General features: G+C 48.9%; 1 long non-coding RNA gene across 1 annotated transcript; it reads right to left on the minus strand.

Moving 5' to 3' along the window:
* Positions 1 to 13817: 13817 nt before the first annotated feature.
* Positions 13818 to 16600, minus strand: LOC135900094 (uncharacterized). The gene is made up of 2 exons (XR_010563792.1): positions 16280 to 16600; positions 13818 to 14217 (listed from the first exon to the last, which is right to left on the minus strand). It is a non-coding gene; the product is annotated as an uncharacterized lncRNA (long non-coding RNA).
* Positions 16601 to 19135: the final 2535 nt, after the last annotated feature.

The raw sequence follows: 19135 nt of genomic DNA on the forward strand, positions 1-19135 counted from the left end.
CCCTTTTGTCACGCGTCTCTTGCGCAGTGGCACCTGTTATCGAATGATAGAAGACTATGGTAGAGGGAACGGGGGTGCTCCGTCATGCGTCTAACGAGCTGTTAGTAAAGCGGAAGATCATGAACCCGACAAGAGAAAACGACAGGCGTCGATCGCGAGTAAGACAGGGCTCGGAGAGCAGCCACTGAAGCTCCGCAAGCTCAGCGGCGGTGGCGCGGGCGGAACTGACTTTGCCCACGGCGGGCAACGCCAAAGCCGCCGCCGTGCAGAAGTAGCAGCCGTCTCGCGCAGGCATGTCGTGCGCCTGCGACCGGAACCAAGGAGCGCCCGAGTGAGTGCCGCCGGCGTCGCCCCTCAACGAGGAGCGTCGCGCGCACGTCCTCGGCGCCAACAATAGCCGCCGCGCGCAGCGGGTGTGCCCAGGATCTGGCTGGCGGCGGTGCCAGGAATGCTCTCCCCGTCGCGCACCTCCTCCTGGAGCGGGCGCGCGCCATCCGCCGGCGGTGGTGGTCGGGTTCGGTGTGCCCTCGGCGTGGCTCACCTTGGCGGCATTCCACGAATGACTGAACTGCGAGCAAAGATGCGGGGAAGAAAAGCAATGGGCACTCGCGTTTTGGCATGCACGCCGGCTATGCCGCCAGCCTCGCTTGACAGCCGCACTACGTCTGTCACATAGGTGGACGCCTTTCAGTAAGCATAAAAACGGTCAGCTAACGTGAATGGTTGTGCTTATAACACTTTCGCAAGAACAGTTAGAGCAGTATCTTGAATTGAGGTAGTTACTTTCGCAAGAAGAGCTCGCTGATAGTATACAAAGCGGGCTATTTTTATGAGTTTGCCACCGTACAAAGAACATGTGCATTGAAAGCACGGAAAGATGTCTTCAGCTGAGTGAGCAGCAGTAGATGCCATGCCAGCAGCTCACCGCAGAGCAAGGCACCCGTGTTAACGAGTTCACTGGCTCGTTCAACGTGAACAAGAGACAACAACACGTTGAGCAAGACGGCGGAACAGCCTGTTGCAAAACCACCAGAACAAAGACGTCTTCTTCGGCTCTGCATTTCCCCAGTCCCACTAGACGGAGCCCATTTAAATCACTATCCTCATCGTCGTCTACCTGTCTACATACGGCACGCGTCATTTGCCCTCTTTCTAAAAGTGTGTCGCCGCGATGCTAAACAATAAAGTTCGCTTGGTGAAAAGGAAAGTTCGTCGTACAGTCACTCGCTGACATAGGGCTTCATGCGCACTAGGTGCACAAGCTCAGAACGGTATTGGCGGCACCTTGTGCAGTAAGGGCTATCTGGAATGACCTCGTGTGTGACGTCACTTAGCCGTCGCAGCCCTTTATAGGGGCCGAAATATCGCCTGAGGAGCTTCTCGGATAGCCTCCGTTTTCGTATAGGCGTCCAGGCCCATACTCGGTCACCGGTTTCGTAAGTTACATCTCTAAGGTGGGCATTATATCGACCTTTGTCGTATACTCTTACTGCAGGTGTATTCGCACGCGTGCGAGCTGCCTGGATTCTTCTGCATGTTTCGTAAACGCATCGACATCCGTGTCAATGTCGTCCGGTTCGTGTGGTAGCATAGCATCGAGCATCGTCTTTACTTCCCGTTTGTGAACAAGGCTGAATGGAGTCATCCGTGTAGTTTTTGGTTTAGCAGTGTTATAAGCAAACGCGATGTAAGGCAGAATCTCGTCTCAATCTTTGTGCTCTATATTCACGTACATTGAAAGCATGTCTTCGAGTGTTTCGTTCAGGCGCTCTGTTAGTCAATTTGTTTGTGGATAGTAGGCTGTTGTCTTTCGATGAGCGATGCCACTGAGCATAAGACATGATCTAATTGCGCGGCTGTGAATGTGGTGCCTCGGTCTGTTATGACAATGGTAGGTGCGCCATGTCTCAGGACAACACTCTCAATGAAAAATCGTGCCACCTATGCTGCTGTGCCTCTCTGGATAGCTTTTGTTTCGGAGTAGCAAGTAAGAGAGTCAATTGCTACAATAACCCAGAGGTTACCCGTAGTAGAGGTAGGAATCGGACCCAAGAGGTCCATTCCGATCCGGTCAAATGGCGTTTGCGGTACTTGAACGGGTTGTAGCAAGCCGGCTGGTTTCCTTGGAGGTGACGTGCGCCACTGACAAGCTAGGCAGGTCCGAACGTGGTGTTTCATGGCAACAGGCAGTCCTGGCCAATAGTATTTTTGTCGCACTCTGTTCAGCGTTCATGTGTATCCTAGATGCCCAGAAGCGATCCCGTTGTGACACACGTCCAGTACTTCACGACGATGAGCAGTAGGAACGACGAGCAAATAGTTGGATCCGCTCGAAGAGAAGTTCATTTTGTATAGAACTTTGTTCCTTAAGGAAACCGATGACAATCCTCTTGCGAAAGCCTTAGGTGTGGTCTGAGTTTGTCCGTCCAAAAATTTAATCAGGCCAAGCAGCTCAGGGTCGTCACGATGTTCTTGTGCAAAGCAGACGTGTCGAGAAGACCGAGGAATGCTCTCTCCTCTTCATCACAAGGAGCCGACTCTAAAGGCGACCGAGACAGGCAGTCGGCGTCAGTATGGCGGTTCCCCGACTTGTACATGACCGTCATATCAAACTTTTGCAGTCTAAGGCTCCAACGCGCTAATTTCCCGGAAAGATCTTTAAGACTTGTGAGACAGCAGAGCGAATGATGGTCGCTGATAACTTTGAAAGGGTGACCACACAAATATAGGTGAAATCTTGTAACCGCCCATAGGACGGCGAGGCACTCCTTCTTGGTTGTAGAGTAGTTTGCTTCTGTGCGTGAGAGCGTTTTGCTTGCATAAGCGATCACTTTTTCTGTGTCCTCCTGTCACTGCACAAGCACGGCTCGGAGACCAACATTGCTGACATCAGTGTGAAGCATTGCAGGAGCTGTCTCGTCAAAGTGCGCAAGTACAGGAGGCGTTTGCAACCGTTCCGCAAATCAGTAAATGCAGTTTGCTGTTCGTCGCCCCATACAAAAGCAACGTCAGCCCTCGTGAGGCGAGTGCTGCCATAAATCGCCGATAATATGTGCAGAGACCCGGAAAGCGCCTGACAGCTTTTTATCTGTGGTTACAGGGAACTGTGCCACAGCAGCAATTTTGTTAGGATAAGGCGGACACCCGCGTGACTGACGACATGGCAAAGAAACTAGCTCCTCAAAGCAAAATAGACATTTCTCCGGCTTTAGAGAGAGGCCGGTGGACGGTATCGACTGCAGAACCGCTTTAAGCCGGTCAAGGTGCTCTTCAGACGTTACGGAAAACACTATGATATCGTCGAGATAGACTAAGCAGGTTTTCCACTTCAGCCCCAAAAGCACGGTGTATATAAGGCGTTGGAAAGTAGCAGGTGCTGAGCACAAGCCGAAAGGCAAGACCTTAAATTGGTATAGTCCATCTGGCGTGACAAAAGCGGTCTTCTCGCAGTCTCTAGAGTCTACCTCAATTTGCCAATATCGTCTTTTTAAGTCCATGGTAGAGAAATAACGAACGTTTCGAAGCCTATCAAGTGAATCGTCTATGCGGGGAAATGGATACACGTCTTTTTTGTCACCTGGTTTAGCTTTCGATAATCTACAAAGAAACGTAGGCTGCTGTCCTTCTTGACCAAGACTACAGGTGATGCCCAAGGGCTCTTGGAAGGCTGGATCATATCGTCTTCAATCATTTGGTTTACCTGCTGTTGTATTGCCTCGCGTTCTTTTAGGGCCCCACGATAGGGGTTTCGATGAATCCGTCTCGTTGCGTCCTCTGTGATTATTCGGTGTTTGGTTAAGGGCGTCCGACCAAGCCTTGAAGTCGACGCAAATCAGTCGTGGAACTCGGCCAGGAGCGCAAGAAGCCGTTCTCACTCGTGTTGCAGTAAAGTAGTGTTTATGTCAAGCACAGGTGCTGGGTCTTGTGCAGATGCTTCCTCGAGTACTGAAAAGCAGCCACGAACATCGGTGACGTTGTCAAAATAGGCCACGGCCGTGCCTCTCGGTAGGCGCCATCACTCTGTGCTAAAATTGGTTAACAATAGGTTCGTGTGCCCGTCGGAGACATTTACGATGCCTCGTGCAACGGAGATGACGTGAGTAAATAACAACGGGATTGCTTGGTCTGCAACTCCTGCGCAATAATCAAACAGTACGTCACATGCGACCGAAAGAAGGATACATGACCGAGGTGGGATCACAACGACGTTTTCGATGAGACGAAAGGGCTTGTGTTGCGGTGATAAGCATGGAATTAAATCAGGACTTTTATAAAACGTAACCGAGCGGTCCGGGATGTTGATTATGGCGCCATTTTCCCTTAGAAAATCCATGCCTATGATTAAATATTTACAACATGTTGGAAGAACGACGAAAGTGGCCACAATGGAAGAATCCCCAACGGTGATTCTCGCAGTACAACTTCCAGCAGGCGTGAGCAGTTGGCCACCCGTGGTCCTTATATGAGGTCTCGTCCAGGGCGTTTTCACTTTCTTAAGCTGAACAGCTAGACCTTGACTCATTATGGAATAATCGGTACCAGTGCCGACTAGTGCTGTCACTTCCTTTCTGTCAACGGAATCAATAAAATTTGCGCTCACAATTTTATCGGCATTCAGAATTTCGTCGGTATCAGCGTTTGTCGATTTCACGGCGCCCTGCAGTGGAGTTATTGGGGGTTTTTCATCGTCTTGTTGTCAGCCCGCAACCTTACCCCCAGAGGTCACCGCCGTTAGTTTCCCCGGCGTAGGCGGGCCGACCTTCTCCGAAGATTAGCAAAAGGACGTCCATTCGGTGAAGATGAACGAGCAGGGGACGGTCTGGCGATTAGGCAGATCGGTCTGGCGATTAGGCAGAGAGTCCTCGTTCAGAGTGCGCGTTAGCACAGGACCTTGAAAAGGAGCCTAGTCGCGTTGTAGCATGCAGTCGTCACAGGTGCGTCGATCGTCAGACCGGAATCGACGGGATCGGAAGGAGGTGTCGCGGTACCAGCAAAAGCGGGCAATATGGCCGGTGCCTCCGCAGTTATAGCAGAGGGGGCGCCTATCGACAGTTCACCATACGTCCGTTTTTCGAATTTGCGGAGACCTCGAAGCCGTGTCATGCGGTGCTGACCGGAATGCAGCTGACCGCGGCTGGCGCTAGGACGGAATCGGAACAACGGGCGGACGTTTCAAAGCTCCTTCTGGTAGTGATGACCAAGGTGAGGCTCCCGGCGGCTGATGGTGCGACTGCATGGGCGTAACAGAGGGTTGACGTCAGAGAGCGTCGGCGTAAGTGACGGGACGCTGCTCGTGACTGGAATCACCTGCCGAGATCGCTTGCCTAATTTCATTCCGAACGACTTCAGTGACTGACGCCACAGGTGTGCTCATTGCCGGTGTCCAGAGCTTCTTAAGTTATTCGCGAATAATGCCCCAAATTAGGCCATGGAGGGAGTTGTGCTCGCTAATGGTCGTTGCGGCGGCGTTGATAGGAGCGCTGGTGGGCAAGCGATCATACTGCCTCACCTGAAATGGAGTGTGCGTTGAATACCAGTGGCCTCCTTTATAAAATCAGCCATGGTACTCGGGGGATTGCGCACAAGTCCGGCGAGTAGTTCTTCTTTGACGCCAGGCATAAGGTATCGCAACTTCTTTTCCTCAGGCATGTGAGGGTCAGCTCTGCTACACAGGCGGGTAATGTCCTCGGCAAACATTGCTACGGTTTCGTTCGGCGTCTGGATGCGCAACTCAATTAGTTGCTGGGCACGGTCCCGTCGGCCGACACTCGCAAATGGTTCAATGAGTTGACGCTGGAAATCATTTCATGTAATGATGTTGGTCTCATGGTTTTCAAGCCACGTGCAAGTACTACCGTCAAGGGCGAAATACACGTGGGAGAGCTTTTGTTGAGCAGTCCACCCATTGACGTTGGCAACACGTTCGTACTGGTCAAGCCAGTCTTCAGCATTTTTATGTGCACCACCATGAAAGCGATCGGCAACCAGTGGTTGTAGGAGGGTTAGCTGGGATGGACTGTGAGTATAGCTGTCTTGTGGAACTCGTGCAACCTGTGGTGGGCTGGCGGTTGCCATTGGCAGAGGTATAGAGCGCCCCTACAAACGTTCCTATAGGGGGTGGAGCTCGGGAGCAAGGCCTAGCAATCGCCGACTGAAGCGATGCACAGAAGTTGTAATTGGAGACGGGCTCGATGAACGGCTCCCAGGAAGAGTCCGGAGCATTAGGCGGGTTTCTGTACCTCGCACCTCTACCAGTGTCGCGGTTTAACGTGAACAAGAGACAACAACACGTTGAGCAAGACGGCGGAACAGCCTGGTGCAAAACCACCAGAACAAAGACGTCTTCTTCGTCTCTGCATTTCCCCACTCTCACCACACAGAGTCCGTTAAAGCATTATCTTCATTCTCGTGTACATGTCTACATACAGCACGCGTCAATATGTTATGAATGCATTTTAATGAGGGAAATGGTCACTGAAGGACATCTGGTACTTTAACGTGATAGATTTATTATAGTTGACACTTTTAAGATATTGGGGAGAGGGGTTACACTTTTTAACTACTTTACGAGTGCTTCTCGTCGATGGATCTAAAGACTGGCTACTTGCAAATAGAAGTCAACAAGAGGGATCGCGAGAAGACCGCCTCCATGTCACCGGACGGCCTCGACGAGTTGAAGGTCAGGCCACTTTTAATGGCGCTCGGCACCTACAACGTTCCAGCGCGTGATGACACGGTGTTAGCCGGATTGAGGTGGTAGAACCTGTCTCGTCTACTTGGATGATATCGTCGTCTTCGCCGACAATTCGGACGATTACCTTAGGCGGCTTGGAACAGTACTAGATGCCATCAAGTCATCAGGGCTCGCTCTGAAGCAGAAGTGCCCCATCGCTTACGATAAGCTTCTGTTCTTGGGCCACGTAATCAGCAAATCTGGAGTCCCCCCTGATCCGCAGAAGACAAATGCAATCGCTAAATTTCCACAGCCTATCGACAAGAAAGGAGTGCGCAGATTTCTTGGCTTGTGTGCCTGTTACAGGCGCTTCGTGAAGAACTTTTCATGCATCACCGAGCCATTAACCTTTCTCACGAAATCAGACGTCGAGTTTAGTTGGGAAACGCCGCAAATCGGAACGTTCGAAGAGCTTAAACGACGCCTGCAGACTCCACCAGTACTCGCCTATTTCGATGAAGACGCCGACACCGAAATCCATACCTACGCAAGCAGCGTAGTCCTCGGCGCTGTCCTAGTCCAGAGAAAAGACGGATTTTAAAGGGTCATTGCTTACGCTAGCCGGTCGCTGTCGAAAGCGGAAGCCAATTATTCCACGACGGAAAAAGAGTGCCTTGCCACCATTTAGGCTACCACGAAATTCCATCCCTGCATTTACGGCAGGCCCTTCGAAGTCGAGAGCAACCACCGTGCCTTGTGTTGGCTGGTAAATTTAAAGGACCACTCAGGACGCCTTGCACGTTGTATTCTCGACTCCAGGCATTTGGCATCACTGTGGTCTACAAATACGAGCACAAGCACTCTGAAGCCAACTGCCTATCACGCGCCCCCATTGACCCGCCCCCGCAAGACGACGATGACGATGCCTTCCTAGAAACAATAAGCGTGGAAGGCTTCGCTGAACAACATCGAGCAGAGCCGGAGCTAAAAAGCCTCGTCGAGTATTGGAAGGCAACACCGACGTTGTCTCTAGGGAATTTAGGCAAGGGTTGTCTTCGTTTTCCCTGCAAGACGACGTCCTCGTGAAGAATAACTTCTCCCCAGTACCCGCGAGCTACCTTCTCGTTGTGCCCGTAGCAATGCGGCCAGAAATTCTGCACGCCATACATGATGATCAGGCAGCCGGTTACCTCAGATTTTTCCGTACGCTCGCAATGACACGAGAAGTGCTACTGGCCGCCTCACCACCAACGTCGCCCATTGCGTCAAGATATGCCGAGACTGTCAGCGACGCAAGACACTCCCAAGTCCAGCAGGACTGCTATCCAATCGAGCCTCCTTGCCAACCGTTTCAACAAATCGGAATGGACTTATTGAGGACATTTCCGACGTCAGCATAGGAAATAAGTGGTGGATCGTCGTGGCTTCCGACTACCTTACCCGCTTCGCCGAAACGAAAGCTCTGCCTAAAGCTAGTGCGGCCGAAGTGGCGAAAATCTTCGTCAAGAATATACTGCTACAACATGGTGCCCCGGAAGTGCACACCCCCGACCGAGGAACGGCTTTTACAGAAGACCTCACGCAAGCGATCCTGCAAGACAGCAGGACAAGCCACAGGAGGGCAGCTGCCTACCACCCGCAGACGAAGGCTCTTGCGGAGAGGCTAAAAAGACCCTCGCCGACATATTGGCAATATAAGTCGACGTCGAACACACGACGTCGGATGCCGTCCTTCGGTACGTAACCTTCGCTTATAACACGGCCGTGCAAGAAACAACGCAAATCACGCCATTCGAGCTGGTTTACGGAAGGAACCCAACGGCGACTCTCGACGCCATGCTGCCTGACGTCACTGACGAATCTCGACGTCACCGCCTATATGCAGTGCGCTGAAGAAGCGCAACAGCTCGCCCGCCTGCGCGTCAAGAATCAGCAGAGGAGCGACAGCCGGCACTACAATCTCCGGCGACAATGCGCGGAGTACCAGCCCGGCGACCGTGTTCGGGTTTGGACCCCAATACGCCGACGCGGTCTTAGTGACAAACTTCTGCGAACTTACTTTGGGCCCTACAAGATCATACGACGAATTGGCGCACTGTGCCGCTATCTTGTACACGTTCGAAAAGCCGACGTTCGATTTCGCCTCACGCGATTGGACTAGATTGGCCTAGGCCGCGATATCGGCGCAGCCTGGACAATCGCGCGAGGCGAAATCGAACGTCGGCTTTTCGAACGTGTACAAGATAGCGGCCCTGAAGTAGTCCACGTTGTGCGACTTAAGCCGTTCTACCAGTGCTGACAAACTTTTGAACGCTGTTTTTTGTTACTTTTTCTTTGATAAGCGTGCTATTTGTTTGCTCACCTGTTTGTGTCATCGGGACGAGGCTTTTCAAGGGGGCATTGCCGCATGCACTTGTTTATCTTTCTCGGGTGACCGCTTTATCACTGGCTAACAAAGGTTAAACATTATCACTCAGCGCAAAACGCAACTGCATGCATTATAAGTTTCTCAATTATTATCGATGGTTCTATCCGTTGTCCGTTGTCACCGAACCTTGTGTAATCTGTACGCGCGACGCGAATTGTGTAGTACTTTCTGGACGACACGCGGGCAGCAACGATTATTCTGCAACCTTCGATGACTCATGTATAAAAGCCGAGGCGCTTGACCGGCAGATCAGATTTCGACGATCGCCGACTGTGTTAGCCGCTATCGTTGTGCTATAAGTGTAAGTTGCTTTTGTGGACGCAGGTTCACCCAATAAATAGTTTAGTCATTCACAGCTTTGAGACTGTTTTCATCATCGTCCCTACAGCGAGACAATATACAGGAAACTCAAATAAAGAAAGGAAGGGAGGTTAATCAGATGCCAGTATATGGTTTGCTACCCTGAAGTAGGGTTGGAGAAATAGGGGATGGAAAAAGGGGAAAGAGAGAGTTCTGCAAATTAGTGGTGCCCTAAATTGAAGTCGATATATTCCAACTCAACATATAAAATTATCTTTATGTATTTCCACAATCAATCTATGACCGTCTAAAATAAGAAACAACAAAGGCTAAGTTAAACGCTCTTTTAAAATGATGAATAAAGTAGCTTGAACGATAATAATAATAATATTTGGGGTTTTACGTGCCAAAACCACTTTCTGATTATGAGGCACGCCGTAGTGGAGGACTCCGGAAATTTTGACCACCCGGGGTTCTTTAACGTGCGCCTAAATCTAAGCACACGGGTGTTTTCGCATTTCGCCCCCATCGAAATGCGGCCGCCGTGGCCGGGATTCGATCCCGCGACCTCGTGCTCAGCAGCCCAACACCACAGCCACTGAGCAACCACGGCGGGTAGCTTTAACGATAGCAAACGTTATGTATTTATATCATAAAAAAGGAATGTTTGACCGCAACAGAGTTAAATTGCAACATTTTTACGCAGTTGTGGTGGGTTGCAGCAACAGGCGGGTTTAGCCTGGCGATCGAGGCCGGCAATGACTCCATCTGAGCCTTTCTTGCAATTTCACTGGGGTATGTGACCACACGTACAGCAAACCAGAGTCTCTTAGGAGTGCAAGAAGACGTGAGGCTCCCATACGGGCCATAACTAGCCCAAATACAAGGTATTGCAGGCACACATGCAGGCTTTCTTAAGTAGATTCTCAAGAGGACCGTTCCTTTCACCATAGTTGCTAGGGCACGACCACAGAAATTACTCAATGTTACCTGTCTGGTTTCACGAAGTACAATATCGTCTGATATTTAATAAGCATTAAGGTGTATAGGCAGATCTTGTCGTCATCCAATGCCGTAGAGAAGCTTCCTCTGGACGAAACTGCTTGGCTACACAGGACACGTGTGGCCGAACCCAAAGAGACCGAAAGTAAGCACGGTTATCTGCTTTCGGATGTTGATTACTCTATGGGACATTCAATTTAAGAGGATGTGAGAGTGTTTGGATGTGTTAGTATTGTTGCGAGTAATGTTTAGCGCTCATACAAACTACCTATTTCTTTTTTGAACAATTTAATTGTGCAACGAAACGTTTCACATACAACACACGCTTCCCTACTAAATAGTACACACGTATCCCTCGAAATAATTATGCGCTGTTGTTAGTATACCTACACCGTACTACTATTATTAACTAGATGGGGCAGTTGAGTGATACATGTAACGTAGCTTGAGCGAAGGGTCATGTTCCTTTACAATTTGCTTCAAAGTTATTTTAACTCCTTCTTTTCTTATTTTCTAGAAATTATTCTCATTTGAAATAATTTTTCGTGTCACCCGCGTGGAATAGGTTTTTTGTATGCACTGCCTGTTATACGTATAATGCAACTGCTTGGGCCTGCAAACAAAATGTATTCTCTGGTGTAATGTAATATGTGTTTTATGGTACGATCTTAAGCAAAGAGATATGTTTTGAAGACAAAGCCTGTCTTGGTGAGTTGCCGCCACTCTTCTCTATGGGGCATGTCTGTTTATAACTTCTAGCCTCTCTGGTGGGCCGATCCTGTAGATAGTACTGTCTAAAGATGCGATCCAGAAGGTAGTGCAGTCTCCGACGCTCTTCCCACAGTCCCCTCACGCGAGGGGAGACACGACAGGGTGGCTCCGCCTTCGGCACGTGCGGAGGAGCGCTGTGTGGCGCTCGCGCCGCGGAAATTTCAGTCCATTTGCGGAACGGCATGGAATGAGATCGGCGCTCGCTCGCTATTCGCCTTCGCGATGTCATGTCGCGCTCGAAAAAAAATTGCCAATTGAAGCGGACTTCGAAGAGAGGAAGAAGAAACGCGCAGAGGGTTCCAGACGTCGGGCTATGCATGCGCTCAAGGAGTTGGCAGGGGATTCTACCGGTACACGTTGACGTCGATCTAACGTTGTCGCTCCAGCGTGGCTCTCACAATAAATTATGCGGTTCATACACCCCACTATCATCCCCAACTTGCCCGGGAAGACATTGTCGTTCATCGACTTCAACTAGAGGTCGGATCGCCTTCTAACATTTTGTTTCATTTGCTAATAATTTTGGGAATTTCGTGGTGTTTTTTCATGCTTCCGCCCACTATACGTGAAATTGCCTAATGAAGCTGCTAATTAATGAGCTTTTTTCGACTGCATCCTCTTTGTGTATTAAAGACAATGAAGTAGATCTGATTTGATTCTGAATTCTCTGGCTAACACGGATAGTCGGCTATTTAATTCATGTAAGGAAAAGTACCAGAAAGAGGACACCTCTGTGAAAGATATAGAAGTCGAAGGTAGCCAGTTAGGCAGTCGAATCTGCTTTGTACCCTCGATGTTAAGTACAATAGCATCCGTCCTTAGTGCAGTAACGACTTATTTTTCTTTTCACACCTTCTTTGTGACTGTCCTCGATATAATTTACAAAGACAATCACTCGCAACCGCGATAGCGCGCTTTGACCAAAGACCTTTCACAGAGGAACTTATTTTAAAATACCGCCATCACAAGGCATCGCAGCAGAGGGCGACGAGGGCACTGTTGCGGTTTTTGAGGGCGACAGAATTGGACAGGCGGCTGTAGCCTGAACAGATGTTGATAGTGCGGTAAGTGTCACTGTGCTGTGCGATGACAGTATTCGGTGCCAGTGACCGATTGTGATTGTGTGTCTACGCTCCTTCCTTTCCTTATCTCTACTTTGTTACCACTTTACCTCCCCCTCCCCTCTCTCCCCAGTGTAGGGTAGCCAACCGGATCTTTTTCTCTGGTTAACCTCCCTGCCTTTCCCCTTTCCTCTCTCTCTCTCTCTCTCTCTCTCTCTCTCTCTATTTTTCTTTTCCTTCCATTTTTGCTGGGTGCATTGTATGAGGATACAATAAACCCACGAATGGCATTGTCTACGAAGTGGACGAGTTTCTAACGTAGCGGCAATCGCAGTTCTGAAAGCACGGTCTGCAATGCGGAGGTCTATTGGAGACACGGGAACACGATTATATAGAATAGCCCTTTTTGTCTCAGTACGCCCACAACTCTCGACGTGGTCTGTGAACGGATGCAGACCACGTCGAGGTAGGCAAGGTAGCCAAGGTCACCAAGGTCACCCGTTAGGCAGTCGAATCTGCTTTGTACCCTCGATGTTAAGTACAATAGCATCTGTCCTTAGTGCAGTAACGAATTATTTTTCTTTTCCTTCCGTTTTTGCTGGGTGCATTATATGAGGATATAATAAACCCACGAATAGCACTGTCTACGAAATGGACGAGTCTCTGAAGTAGCGGCAATAGCAGTTCGGAAAGCTCGATCGGCAATGCGGAGGTCTAGCGGAGACATTGGAACGCGAGTATCTAGAAGAGCCCTTATCGGCTCAGTACGCCCACAACTCTCGACATGGTCTGTGCACTCCGTTCGGTTGAGTGGGCTCACCGACTGCAATGGGAATATTTCTGAGAAACCACTTAAAGATAATGCTTTTCTCGAAGCATGCGTGTGGTGTCTACATCGTGCACGTTGGAGTGGGTGGGTGTCAAAGAGAAAAAAAAAAGAGAATGCCGAGATCAATATCAGCTTCACAACTGCAGTTGCACGTAGTTGGACTAATGAGGCATTTGAAGGGCACTTTCGTGACCTGTTAACATGGCCGTTTCTAACTTTAAGACGGCGCTTTCGAAATTGTGGAAAGACTATTGGGACCAATAGGGCGTTTCCCGCCCTTCACTGATGGAGGGAAGACCCGTTACAGAAATGTAAAGGAAAATAAAGCAGTACATACAAAGGTGCGAAGAAAAGAAAGGAACACAGAGAAAGGGATGAACTATTATTAGACGTTATCACGGATCTCTCGATCGAAGTAGCAACCACATTTCCTTCTGATGTGATAGTCAGTGGCACCGTTCGGAAACTATTTTGGCCGGTCGTCCACAGGATTGCGCGCCCAAAACCGAAACTGTATTTCTATGCTATACCGCAGGCAGGAACGCAAATATGCGCCCTTCAGAAGCAGGGCTGTCCGCCATTTCGACGCGAAAGGCATATGTTCTCGTAAAGGCCAGTTCCAGTAACAGGATATTGTTGTCATTCGGAGAGCTTGAGGTGGGAACCGAATGCTCTCCTCAAAATTTTCAAGCGATAGAAACTGCATGACACTCTTCTCGCACACAAAATCATCGCACTTGGTAGGTACGAAAATTATAAAGAACTCCCATTTTATTTCACTCTGAAGTTCGTCTCAAAACGCCAGGCCTGGTGTCATCGGCGCCATCGTGACGTCATGACACAGAGCAAAACTTGCCGACGTCGTGTGGCAGTAAGGCTAGGACAGTGATTACACTGCTCATAAAAAAGTGAACAAGATTGTTGCACGTGTTTCTTATTGCTGCACTTGATTGTACACTGCACTTGCGTATTGCTGCATTTGCGTGTCTGCACAGTGATCGCAGGAACAGAGGGAGCAAGTGTATCGTGATGTCATGACGCATCTACACTCTCGGTACCATAACTGGTAGAAGAAAAACAGTGCCATAGTGAATTAGGTCTGCCACTTTGGTGCTTCCAAGCGTCTTCTCAGGAATTTCGAGTTTCTCGACCCCTGCAAAATGACAAGTCGAAAATTTCTTGTCAGAACTCCTATAGAGTAAGGGCTCCAAGGAGCACAGTAATGTGTAGGCGCAATTCAGTTTACGAGTATTCTCCTAAAATGACATGCATTCGCATAAAAAAGGGCTGAGTAAGAGCACTACTGCACAAAGGAATGAGCAGCGTGCTTGCGGAAATAAAACAGGAAAGAAGGAGTATGAATTTGGAGAGAATCAACAGCAGTGTTTGGTCTTCCAATTCCTCTCCTGTAAGTGCTACCCGGCTATCCTTGCACATGGTCCTAGACCATATATTAAATGGGTGTCAAATTCCTTGCGGAGGAAGACTTCTTTCATGAGCGATACTAGAATGAAAAAAAAAATGCGTCATTTAACGTCATTTTCGCTTTGAGCGAAATTTCAGGGTTCTCTGATATGTCGAAGGGTAAGCCTCGGAGATGAAAAGCGGAAATGTGCCAGCATCCAATCCATAGAACATGTCCGATGTTTTAAGACGGGAGAGGCTGCATGCCTTTATCTTAAAATAACAAGCAGCTGACTTTAAAAATAAAACGAAAGAAAAGGGCGAGGACCACGGCGCTAACGTGTTATCAACTAATTGTGACCTTCAGCACTTCCGCATAACTCGTGTCTTGATCGACATGTGACATCATGACGAAGGCGCCACATATTTACCGTGACTTTCTTACTCGCTCAGGTGTTCTGTTTTCAATGCTTTTGGCTTTTCTGTCCTTTAACGGTCTTCTATTCTGCATCACAGCACTCATTCCTGACGGCCGTCACAATGTGTACATCAATGTTGACAGAATGCGCGACACCTCCTTCCCCGATATCCGCTGCTTTTTTGGGACGGCTATCCATTCTGTACGCGCTCGAGGAAACCCTCTTCTTCTCATGCTGTCCAGAAGCCCCTCTCTTTCAACACAAAAGCTCTGGTAGGACCAGATGAAGTGCTCCACGTCGCACACTTTGTTGCACTCAGTACAACTTGGAGAAGCGGCAAACGGCACGTCAGAATGTCGGCCGACCCTGTCCTTACTCTGCACTGGGGCGAGGACATACCGTGGCGCTGCCTGCCGTCAGCGGCAGAAAGACTTGTAAAGCTGGATCACGTGCCGGAGCGTCTGCTTCAGCGCCGTTACGTGCATCGTTTTTCGCCGTACTTCCACGGAATTTCGGCCCATTGTAGCAGCTTTACGCAAGGGGCGATTGTTCCTTCTTTTGATTTTAAGATTTTATGTGCTGTGTAAGAATATACGGTGTTTCTCCGTGCCGATTCGTGTCAGATTTTGTTTTACGTGCTATTGCAAATATAGAAAGCCCGGCAGCATGATCAGAAGCTCAACGGTCGTTAAATCCCGGTGGAAAATTTTAAGGCGTGCATATACGAGGGACGTTCCTGACAGTAAGTTTCGTCATATTTTTTTAATAGAATATGGTACACCAGGTGAAACAGACAGTAGCCATAAGAATCTGCGCCCGCTGCTGGTTCAACGACGGAAAGAGCGTCAGTGGAGGAGGAATGGCGCATGCGCAGAGCGCCGAAGAAGATAGAGTAGCAGCAGACCGGCGTGGCCCGAGGTTATTCGAGTACAAATCACGATGGCAGACAGACGTGGGCTGACAAACGTTGTGCTGACAACGTGGTCGCCAACGGAAGTGCTGTTATCCCGTATGAATGGGCACCTGTACCCTGCATTGAAAGCCGCACTCTTGAGAAGTCACTTCCAAAACAATGGTCAGTTGGAGCAGGCTGTGCGACAATTCCTTGCACAGCAGGGCACCAAGTTTTTACCAGTGTGATTTTTTTCAAACTGATTGCACGCTACGACAAATGTGTCAATGTCGGTGGCGACTATGTGGAAGGAGGAGGAGGAGGAGAAACAATTATTTAAAGTAGTGCAATGTGGATAGTTCATGACGCCATGGTGTATTTTTTTTTGGCAATAAAGTTTCCGTGTGAAAAATAAATGACGAAACTTACTTTCGGAGCTTCCCTTGTACATGCACAAAATAAAAAAAAAAGCAATTCGCAAGGGTGAAGCTGTCGAATACCTGAAGGGAGACCAGTGATTACAGCAGAACGCCACAGCAATCGAGTGCAGTGGCTCAGGCGATCTGCTGCGGCGCTCGAAGTCACGAGTTACACTCCCGGGTGTGGTAGCCGCGTTGAGGTGGGTGCGGAATGCAAAATGTTCGTGCACCATGCTTTCGGCGCACGTTGAAGTTCCTCGGGTAGGCGAAATGAATCTGGAGCCCTCCGCTACGGCGTCTCCCAATGTCCCTGTGTTAATCTTGGACGCTGAACATTAACAATTACACAAATCGTTTCCAGCAGAACGCACTGACACAGACAGAAAGTGACGACGACACAGACTAGCGGCAGAATGGTTATTATTCGTTTTCGACATTTTTTTTATAGCACGAGACTGCCAATGCTTCTTTTTTCTTTTTGTCACGCCGATTATCTGTCTTTTAGGGCGATAAATCGTTTTTGCACAAGTAGCCCTTTTCATTTTTTTTGTTAGTTGTATCGATGGTGTACTGATGTATGATTGCCCGCTTCTGTCAATAGCCATGGCTTATAAAATTTTTTGTCCTGTCATTCAGGCACCAACCTGTTTGTCTTAATGACAGGACAAGAGAACATGCAGCATCTTTGGAAGGAACCTCCGCTGGGCATCTGACAAGCCATTGACAAGCTGACGCACGAAATTTTAGAAGCCATGGCCATTGACGGAAGCGGGCAATCATGCATCAGCACACCATCGATGCTACTAACAGAAAAAAAGGGCTACTTGCGCAAAAACTACCCCCATGAGAAACTGATAATCGGCGTGAGAAAAGAAAAACTAAGCGTTGGCTGTGTCATGCTGTAGAAAGTATGAAATACGAATAATAAACATTCACTTGCTAGTCCAGCATGTGTCATCGTCCATTTCTGTTCGTTGCAGTTTGTTCTGCTTGAAATCATTTGTGCTATGTGCAACCAACGATCCCAGGCAGACACCATCCTAACAATAAATCAACCAGATGCGATGGGTGCAGTGGGCAACATTTCTTTGTACACAAGCCTCATACAGTGTAAGAGTGAGCACATAACGTTGAATCCCTTGTTCCTCGATAGATTGCCACTTGGTATCAAAAGATCACATCATATCTGCACAAGTGCTCGAAACTGAAAAGCCATCCACGATGACCCCTTTCGTAACGCCGTGGTCATTAAAATAACTGCAAAAGAAAAAAAAAACTCATGCCACTGAAATTTAAAACAGACATCTGTACTGCGTATAATGCGCACGTGAGCTTTTAAGCAATGTCAGGAGGTGAGTGAGAAAATATGAAACAGGGTCAGACAAATTTTGAATACAAGCCTGGTATAAGCCACTGCAAGGATTACGGGTATAGTCGTACGAGATACCGAGAAGATGCGAGATATGCTGGTCGTCATATATCTGGATATTTCAGAAGCACCATAACGGATTGCAGAATAAACGTCCTGGGAGGAACGCCATGTTGAAGCGTGACAGCGTGTACTTCCGCTCCTGTCGTTCCAGTTTGAATAAAATCGAGTGCTTCCACACCACCCATACGGCACCAGCCGAGGTAGTTCAGTGGCTATATGACGCTCGCGTCGCTGAAGGTCTCAGGCTCGATTCCTGGTCGCATTACGATCAGGGCAGAACCTCAGGGGGGTCTACATCGATCCGCAGCGCTCGATCATGGCATCTTTCAATGACCCTGAGTTTATTATAATTATAAAATTATAAACCATAATTATAAAATTATAAACCCATAAATGTATTAAACTGAACCTCCACGACTATGATTTGCCGACTTTGCTATTTACTTTGTTTCGATTTCGGAAGAATGTGAACTACGTGGGACCGTAAAGTAGATGCCGACAGATCATTGGCGTGGAAGGGCTTGAACGGAGTCGCACAGGGAGCTCTGTTTAAGCCTTCCAACAACCCCAAAACTGCAAGAATACGTGTTAAATGAAAGAAGGACTATGATGAAAAAACTATAATGAAAGATTACCAGAGTGATACCAAACCATTACCCTATCAATTATCAATTGTACGAATCTGCTGAATCGTGCTGCCCATTACTTTCGGCACGACACTCCTACCGATTTATGGTTCGCGGCGCCCGTGTCCCACGGCCGATATTGCAAACACTGCCTTACCCGCCGTGATTGCTAAGTGGGTATCGTTTTTCGCTGCTAAACACGAGGTCGTAGGATCCAATCTCGGCCACGGCGGCCGCATTTCGATTGGGGCAAAATGCAAGAACACCCGTGTACTTAGAGTTAGGTGTACGTTAAAGAACCCCTGGTGGTCAATATTAATCCGCAGTCTCCCACTGCGACGTGCCTCATAATCAGATAGTTGTTGCGACCAGTTGTTTCGACGCTTGTTTTTCGAAGCTCGACCAACGTTACTATTGGGTAGCATGGCGTTGCCGGCGGGCTGCAGGCTTCCGGTAGACCATGGCGAACAGGCAGAAACGAGACGACTTCTAGTGCGAAACTTGCGCGGTTTATTCAATGGTTAATGAAGGATAAGAAGAAGAGAATGAAGTAAAAAAAGTACATTGCGCGGCCGCTTAAATAGGCTCTCTAAAATCGTAGGCGGGATCTTGCTTACGTCAACGTCACGTGACATGCACTGAGTTCCACGGTGCTTGGCGACGGCACCCACTTCTCTCCGGTGAGCTTGCACGGGCCCGCCTCCGCAGGTGGCAACCCACAGGTCCGGGATAGTAGACGCTTATCCTTTCTTTTAGGCGACGTTGGTTCGCGGAAAGGGCGTCTAGTTGCGGAAGGGCGACTGATCCATTCTCACAGTTGACGTCTTCACGAGCGCACCTCCGCTTGTGGCAGTCCGCAGTCCTGGGAATAGTAAACAG

Source organism: Dermacentor albipictus, chromosome 1 (assembly GCF_038994185.2).
Source record: "Dermacentor albipictus isolate Rhodes 1998 colony chromosome 1, USDA_Dalb.pri_finalv2, whole genome shotgun sequence".
NCBI lineage: Eukaryota > Metazoa > Arthropoda > Arachnida > Ixodida > Ixodidae > Dermacentor > Dermacentor albipictus.